Source organism: Dryobates pubescens, chromosome 7 (genome assembly GCF_014839835.1).
Source record: "Dryobates pubescens isolate bDryPub1 chromosome 7, bDryPub1.pri, whole genome shotgun sequence".
Taxonomy (NCBI): domain Eukaryota; kingdom Metazoa; phylum Chordata; class Aves; order Piciformes; family Picidae; genus Dryobates; species Dryobates pubescens.
In genome coordinates, this window is record NC_071618.1 from 41,180,157 (window position 1) to 41,188,795 (window position 8,639).

Below are 8,639 nucleotides of genomic sequence, written 5' to 3' on the forward strand. Positions count from 1 at the left end.
TTGGAAATCCTTCTTGATGTCTATCACAAGATGAGTCCACTCCCCAACAACTGCCTGAAGGCTGGGAAGACCTTTGTTCAATAAAGAGAAGCAAACAAGCAAATAGAAACAAACCTTTTCCCTTTCTACATGCAATACTTTTTTGATCTGCTTGTCATCACATGCACTTTGGAGCCTCAAAGAGCTGCAGGAAAGAGAAGGGTGGTTTCTGCGTGTCGGACTTGCCTCTCCACCGCTCCAGCCGTGTGCTCGATGGCGCAGCCAGCAACAAGACCGCCTGGGGCAGAGGGGGGATACCCGAATGCAGTCTGATGCAAGGCCAGCATCTTCCCTGAAGGCTCTGAAAAATGCAAAATGACCTGTGTATGACCCCTTGGAAACCAGGGTAGGAGGCAGAGAAAGCCTTCCAGTAAGCATCAGAGCAGGAGAAGGAATCTGAACTTGCACAGAAGTCGGTGAGTTTCTTCCTACCCTGCACATCTCATGTTACAGGCACCGTTTGCCAGTAGCTCGAGGCAGCCATTTTAATAATTAAAAAGGCAAATAAAAAGACATAAATAGGCAAAGTTTAGGGAAGACATAGAGGTGCATGTGTGAGCATGCTTTTACCAGTGCTGCCTCTGACAAAAGGAGTTGATAAAGTACATTTCTCGCTCGGGGGGAACCCCGCTCTCCCCGTTTTGCCGCTGCGGAGAGAAAATGCAGAACACGTTTCCAAAGCCACAACAAAACCATGCTAATCTGTCAGGGGGGCTTGTGCTGCACTTCAGACTCTGAGAATCTGCCTGCAAAAATCCCCTCAGTAGCTTCTACATGAAGGTTCCCAGAGGAGTTACCCCAGTTAACATCAGAAGGGGTTAGGGATGAAAAAAACAACCAACCAAAAAGACCACCCCTCCTAACCCAGATGCAACTCTGGCTTTAAACCTGCCTGCTTTATTTGGTCCTGGATACATAAGCAGTTTGGGGTTTTTTAATATGTGCTTCTGGGCTTGGATCAGCCAAACACCTCAGACTGGATGTGAGGAGGAAGTTCTTCCCCATGAGAGTGGTGAAGCCCTGGAATGGGTTGTCCAGGGAGGTGGTTGAGGCCCCATCCCTGGAGGTGTTTAAGCCCAGGCTGGATGAGGCTCTGGCCAGCCTGATCTAGTGTGGGGTGTCCCTGCCCATGGCAGGGGGGTTGGAACTAGATGATCCTTGTGCTCCCTTCCAACCCTGACTGATACTATGAACACCTCTACTGAAGAGAGCTTTTGTCTGCCTTTCTCACTTGCTTGTCCACCACATCATGAGTTTTTTTCACTCATAATTTCTCCAGCCCATCTCCTCAGAGTGTTCTCTGCAGAGAGAAGGAATATGTAATTCCTGCTCTTTTGGGCAAGGGAATGCCTCTTCTTCCTGTAGAAAAGCAGGAAGCTTGTGTGGAAGAAAGCATTTGCAGTGATTAGAAAACAGGCAACAAACAATAAGGCAGAGGCTTTCTGGGCAGTTTCTCCAGGGAGCTGCTACGAGCCACAAACCACTGTGATGTTGCTCCAGATTTAGATTATCATAGAATCATCTGTGTTGGAAAAGACCTTTAATGTCATCAAGCCCAGCCATAAACCTCACACTGACAAATCCATCACTAAACCATGTCCCTAAGCACCACAACTGCAGTTTTTCCAGGCACCAGTGTGTGTGTGTGTGCCTCTGCTTTTGTTAGAGTGAACAATCATCAGGCTATATTTTACTCCACCCCCAACCTATTTTTAGGGCTTCACTTTCTATTAACTTGCTGCAGAAGTGCAAGGAGCATGCACCCACCTCAGCACACACAGGGGAGTGATGTACTTAGCCCCTCAGCCCTGAAGCTGTTTGTAGGCAGACAATACTCAGCAGTACTATACATCCCAGATTTTCCTTCCCATGGTGGAAGCAGAAACCTTGCCCCACTGAAACCCTGTCCTCTCCTGCCTGTGTATGCAGTGTAAGGCTAGGGATCGTAACTGCAGCTTGTGTGGGGGAAAGCATGTCTGTCTTGTGGGATGATATGGCTGGCATGACCAGGACAGAGTCCTGCCTCTAAAATCTGCAAAACCAAGTCTTTAGTTTACTTTAGTTCTTTACTTCTGTTTTAGCTTTTGATAAAACATATGACATTACGGAATGGAATGGAATGGAATGGAATGGAATGGAATGGAATGGAATGGAATGGAATGAAATGGAATGGAATGGAATGGAAAGGAATGGAATGGAATGGAATGGAATGGAATGGAATGGAATGGAATGGAATAGAATAGAATAGAATAGAATAGAATAGAATTAATAAGGTTGGAAAAGACCTTCCAGATCATCAAGTCCAACCTATCACCCAACACCATTTAATCAACTAAACCATGGCACCAAATGCCCTATTCAGGCTCTTCCTAAACACCTTCAGTGATGGTGACTCCACCACCTCCCTGGGCAGCACATTCCAATGGCCAATCACTCTTTCTGGGAAGAATTTCTTCCTAACATCCAGCCTAAATGTCCCTTGGAGCAGCTTGAGACTGTGTCCTCTTGTTCTGGTGCTGGTTGCCTGGGAGAAGAGACCAACCCCATCGTGGCTACAACCTCCCTTCAGGTAGTTGTAGACAGCAAGAAGGTCTCCCCTGAGCTTCCTCTTCTCCAGGCTAAGCAACCCCAGCTCCCTCAGCCTCTCCTCATAGGGCTGTGCTCGAGACCCCTCCCCAGCTTTGTTGCCCTTCTCTGGACACCTTCCAGCAACTCAACCTCTTTCCTAAACTGAGGGGCCCAGAACTGGCCACAGGACTCAAGGCCTAACCACCGCTGACTACATTATAGCCAGGAGAACCTGCCTCTCCCTCTGAGATGCTGCTCAGGGAGTAGACAATAACAAGCAGCATTGATTTATTGCTGCAGAGGAGGTAGAGAAAGAGGAATGTAATAAATGCTGAGGAGATGAGAAGCGCTCTCCTTCCCTCACCCCCTACACATGCACACACGCTCGCAGGCACTTGCAGCCTGGAGAGGGAGAGGAGGTAAGCAGCCATGAAGCAGCACATTGCTAAAATTCTAATGAAACAAGAGTCTAAGTAGGTAGGTGGTGGGAGAAATGCTGAGCTTGATGCACATTTATCATCTCCTAACGCCGAGCTCAAGTTGGTGAGGAATGTCAAGAGAAGGGCACCCTACCATTTGCAAAAATATTTTGGAAGACAGACAGAACTGGCTGTTTCCTACACAGAACTAGAATAAATACACTTCATTCCAAAACAAATCAACCCCTCATTTTGAAGGAATACTAATGAGCCTGATGGAGCAAGCACATGGAAGTTAGATGTTAAGTTAAAATTCTTTTGTGCTACAAACGTGTCCAGCGAAGGGCAACAAAGCTGGGGAGGGGTTTGGAGCACAGCCCTGGGAGGAGAGGCTGAGGGAGCTGGGGTTGCTTAGCCTGGAGAAGAGGAAGCTCAGGGGAGACCTTCTTGCTCTCTACAATTCCCTGAAGGGAGGTTGTGGGCAGGTGGGAGTTGGTCTCTTCTCCCAGGCAACCAGCACCAGAACAAGAGGACACAGTCTCAAGCTGTGCCAGGGGAGGTTTAGGCTGGATGTTAGGATGAAGTTCTTCCCAGAAAGAGAGATTGGCCATTGGAATGTGCTGCCCAGGGAGGTGGTGGAGTCACCATCACTGGAGGTATCATAATATCATAGTATCAGTCAGGGCTGGAATGGACCACAAGGATCATCTAGTTCCAACCCCCCTGCCATGGGCAGGGACACCCCACACTACATCAGGCTGGGCACAGCCTCATCCAGCCTGGTCTTAAACACCTCCAGGGATGGGGCCCCAACCACCTCCCTGCACAACCCATTCCAGGGCTTCACCACTCTCATGGGGAAGAACTTCCTCCTCACCTCCAGCCTGAATCCCCCCACCTCCAGCTTCATTCCATTCCCCCTAGTCCTATCACTACCTGAGAGCCTGAGAAGTCCCTCCCCAGCCTTCTTGTAGGCCCCCTTCAGATTCTGGAGGGCCACAATTAGGTCATCTCAGAGCATTCTCTTCTCCAGACTGAACAGCCCCAACTCCTTCAGTCTGTCCTCACAGGAGAGGTGCTCCAGCCCTCTGCTCATCCTCGTGGTGTTTAAGAAGAGACTGGAGGGGACACTTAGTGCCATGGTTTAGTTGATTAGATGGTGTTGGGTGATAGGTTGGACTCGATGTTCTCGAAGGTCTTTTCCAACCTGGTTAATTCTATTCTATTCTATTCTATGCTATTCTATTCTATGCTATTCTACTCTACTCTACTCTACTCTACTCTACCTTAATTCAGTCCCCATGCATACCTGTACTATGCAGACATGATTTGTACTGTTTGATCAGACAGTATTTTTCCACACAGCTCCTTCCTTCAGTACACAAATTAGACACACTCTCTGGCTGTGGCACCATCTCCATTTTATTACAAAAGCTAGAAATGAATGAGGGATGAGTCTGTGGGGAAGAGAAAGTGCAAAATTACATCCTTAGATCCTATCTCCTTCTTTGTTCCAGCGTGCTGGGAAACGTTGCTCAGCTAAGCTTTTCACAGATGGGTTTTAATTGTATCTTCTTTACTTGCTAGGTGCCTGACTTCCAAGCCCAGCAGTTTGGTCTACAGAAGTGCTGAGCTCTCAGTCTCAGATGAGTCAGGAAGAGCCATGCTTCAGTGATTCACAGCATCATATCATGCAGTAAGTGCTCTGAAAAATCAAGTCCCAGTCAGCTGAAACTGGGCAGCTGCGGTGCTGACTGCGCTGCCCCTTTGCCAAACGGCAATATCGTGATATCTCATCACAAAGAAGCTCTGCTGAAGTGAACCAGCTAATGGCTGGGGAGCTCTTGTGCTGCAGAAAATCCTGGGAAGAAAACATTTCAAGCCTCAACCTGCAGGTTAATAATCAGGACCCAGGAATTGAGCAGGCACCAGCGAGCAGAGCCGCGTCCTTTTAGCGCGCGGTGCGAGGCTGAAGGACTCTGGAGATGTCTGAGGAGACTCCAAATGCATGTGGGCAATCAAAGGCAACATTAAAGGCAGTTAACTAAGGTTGCCTGACACCCCTCCACAATAACTCATCTGCATCTGCATGACTTATCAGCAGGGTAAACACTACGGTGCTGAGATTTGCAGAGGCAGCTAAGGGATCACATCTGTAGGGTAAGAGCTGGTTCTAGCAGTGAGTGGGAGATGAAACACACTGTCACCAGGAGTCTCACACAGAAACACTAACAGCAGCAGACCAGGGAAGTTAGGAACACACCCTAGTCCAGGATGCTCAGCCAGCTGAACATCAGCCACCAGTGTGCCCAGCTGGCCAAGAAGGCCAATGGCATCCTGGACTGCATCAGGAATAGCGTGGCCAGCAGGAGCAGGGAAGTCATTGTGCCCCTGGACTCAGCACTGGTTGGGCCACACCTTGAGTCCTGTGTCCAGTTCTGGGACCCTCAAAATTCATGGATAGGAAGAAGGAAGGAAGAAGGATATTGAGACGCTTGAATGTGTCCAGAGAAAGGCAGCAAAGCTGGGAAGGGGTTTGGAGCATAGCCCTCTGAGGAGAGGCTGAGGGAGCTGGGATTGCTTAGCCTGGAGAAAAGGAAGCTCAAAGGAGACCTTATTGATGTCTACAGCTCCCTGTTGTAGCCAGGTGAGGGTTATTCTCTTCTCCCAGGCAACCAGCACCAGAACAAGAGGACACAGTCTCAAGCTGTGCCAGGGGAAGTTTAGGCTGGATGTTAGGAAGAAATTCTCCCCAGGAAGAGAGATTGGCCATTGGAATGTGCTGCCCAGGGAGGTGGTGGAGTCACGGCCCCTGAAGGTGTTCAAAAAAGGATTGGATGTGGCTCTTTGGAACCATGGTTTAGTTACTCCTGAGGTGTTGGGTGTTAGATTGGGCTTGATGATCTCTGAGGTCTTTTCCAACCTTATTGATTCTATGCAAAACTTTAAATGGTTATCCTTGTCCTAACTCCCTCTGCCTCACCCTTTAGGACTTGTCCCTCTGTATACTTTCTCCAATCTCAGTGGCTCAGCTCCATTATATAAAGTCTGTTATTTTTGAGCTTGTCCTCTCAGTTTTAGTGATGGTACACTGCCTGTGCCAGTTCATCCCATCCAGGTCACCCATGTCTATCCACACAAAAGCCATCAAAATGACTTGGTCCCATAGAGCAAATTCCTTGCCCTTGTTTTCCCTTCCCTCCCACAAGTCTCTTTTCATCCACAGAGCACAGGAGAGTTTCAAATGGGAAGTCACAACATATTTTATATGTAAGCCTTTTCCTTCAGCCTGAGTGTGGGCCATGAGGAATGGCTCTAAATGAAATTCTCCTCCCCACCCTTAAATCTGAAATAATTCAGCCTAAGGCAAACACCTGGACAGGAAAATTTCACTCCAAGTGGTCAAATTTTGGCAACATTGCAAGTGACTGGAAAATTAGAAATCTTAATAAAATGCAAAACTGTCAGAGCCAGCTGTAAAAACCTTGAACTCTAGAGAGGGATCAGCTGCCCTTGTGCCCTCAGCCTCAGCCATCTGTCTGGGCCATATATTGTATCGCCCTTCAGCTCAGAGAGGGGTGTGCACAAACAACCCACATAGGCCTGTCACCCCTTTTTCCGCCAAAAGGAATGCTGTCTGTAAGCTCCAGCGTGACCTGACTGACAGGAGAAAAGAGAAGAGAAGAGAAGAGAAGAGAAGAGAAGAGAAGAGAAGAGAAGAGAAGAGAAGAGAAGAGAAGAGAAGAGAAGAGAAGAGAAGAGAAGAGAAGAGAAGAGAAGAGAAGAGAAGAGAAGAGAAGAGAAGAGAAGAGAAGAGAAGAGAAGAGAAGAGAAGAGAAGAGAAGAGAAGAGAAGAGAAGAGAAGAGAAGAGAAGAGAAGAGAAGAGAAGAGAAGAGAAGAGAAGAGAAGAGAAGTAGAGTAGAATAGAATAGAATAGAGTGGAATGGAATGGAATGGAATGGAGTGGAATGGAATGGAATGGAATGGAATGGAATGGAATGGAATGGAATTGACCAGGTTGGAAGAGACCTTCGAGATCATCCAGTCCAACCTATCACCCAACACCATTTAATCAACTAAACCATGGCACCAAGCACCCCATCCAGTCTCTTCCTAAACACCTCGAGGGATGGTGACTCCACCACCTCCCTGGGCAGCACATTCCCATGGCAAATCACTCTTCCTGTGAAGAATGTCTTCCTAACATCCAGCCCAAACCTCCCCTGGCACAGCTCGAGACTGTGTCCTCTTGTTCTAGTGCTGGGTGCCTGGGAGAAGAGACCAACCCCAACTGGCTACAACCTCCCTTCAGGGAGTTGTAGAGATCAGTAAGGTCTCCCCTGAGCCTCCTCTTCTCCAGGCTAAGCAACCCCAGCTCCCTCAGCCTCTCCTCTCAGGGCTGTGCTCCAAACCCCTCCCCAGCTTTGTTGCCCTTCTCTGGACACCTTCCAGCAACTCAACATCTCTGTGGTACAGTGAAGCACTGGGGGGAAAAAATGAGACAGGGATTTATAGCTGCGTTTTCTTGCAGTGTGTTGTAACAGCCAGCATTATTTAATGGAAACATGACCTGGCCAGAGCTAAGTGGCTTTGCTCAGGTGTGCTTGTAAATTTAACTTCAGTTCCTCTGACTTGTGCAGAAGTTGAATGCAGGCTAATGTGTGTGCTGGAAGAATAACAAATCATATTATGGTATAGAGCAGGAAAGCCTTTAGCTGCACAATGAAATTGTGCAATCCAGTGCATGCAGTATTTACACAGCACCATTGAAAAATGTATCTCAAAGCTTTACACAAACAACTTGCATGCTGCACCAGAGCCAATGTGTCAAATCCTCTTAGTGAGAAGAAAGCCACTGTGAAAATGAGTTTTCAATATACTTTTAAACAAAGCATTCATTGGAAGAGGAGTTTCCTAGCAATTGGACCTAGGTATGATTCATACAGATCCTGTAGGAAACTGAGAGGGGATTGAGTCCACCATCAGTAAATTTGCAGATGAAAGCAAGCTAAAAGCAGCTGTTGATCTGTTAGAGAGTAGAAGGGCTCTGCAGAGGGAGCTTGACAGGCTGGACAGATAGGCAGAGCCCGATATGATGGCATTGAACAAGTCCAAGTACTGGGTGCTGCACTTTGGTCACAACAACCCCATGCAGTGCTACAGGCTGGGGGCAGAGTGGCTGGAGAGCAGCCAGGCAGAGAGGGACCTGGGGGTACTGGTTGACAGCTGGCTGAACAAGAGCCAGCAGTGTGCCCAGGTGGTCAAAAAGGCCAATGGCATCCTGGCCTGGATCAGGAATAGTGTGGCCAGCAGAAGCAGGGAAGTCATTGTGCCCCTGGACTCTGCACTGGTTAGGCCACACCTTGAGTCCTGTGTCCAGTTCCGGGCCCCTCAGTTTAAGAAGGACATTGAGACTTGAATGTGTCCAGAGAAGGGCAACAAGGCTGGGGAGGGGTCTGGAGCACAGCCCTGTGAGGAGAGGCTGAGGGAGCTGGGGTTGCTTAGCCTGGAGAAGAGGAGGCTCAGGGGTGACCTCATTGCCCTCTACAACTACCTGAAAGGTGGTTGTAGACAGGAGGGGGTTGGTCTCTTCTCCCAGGCAACCAGCACCA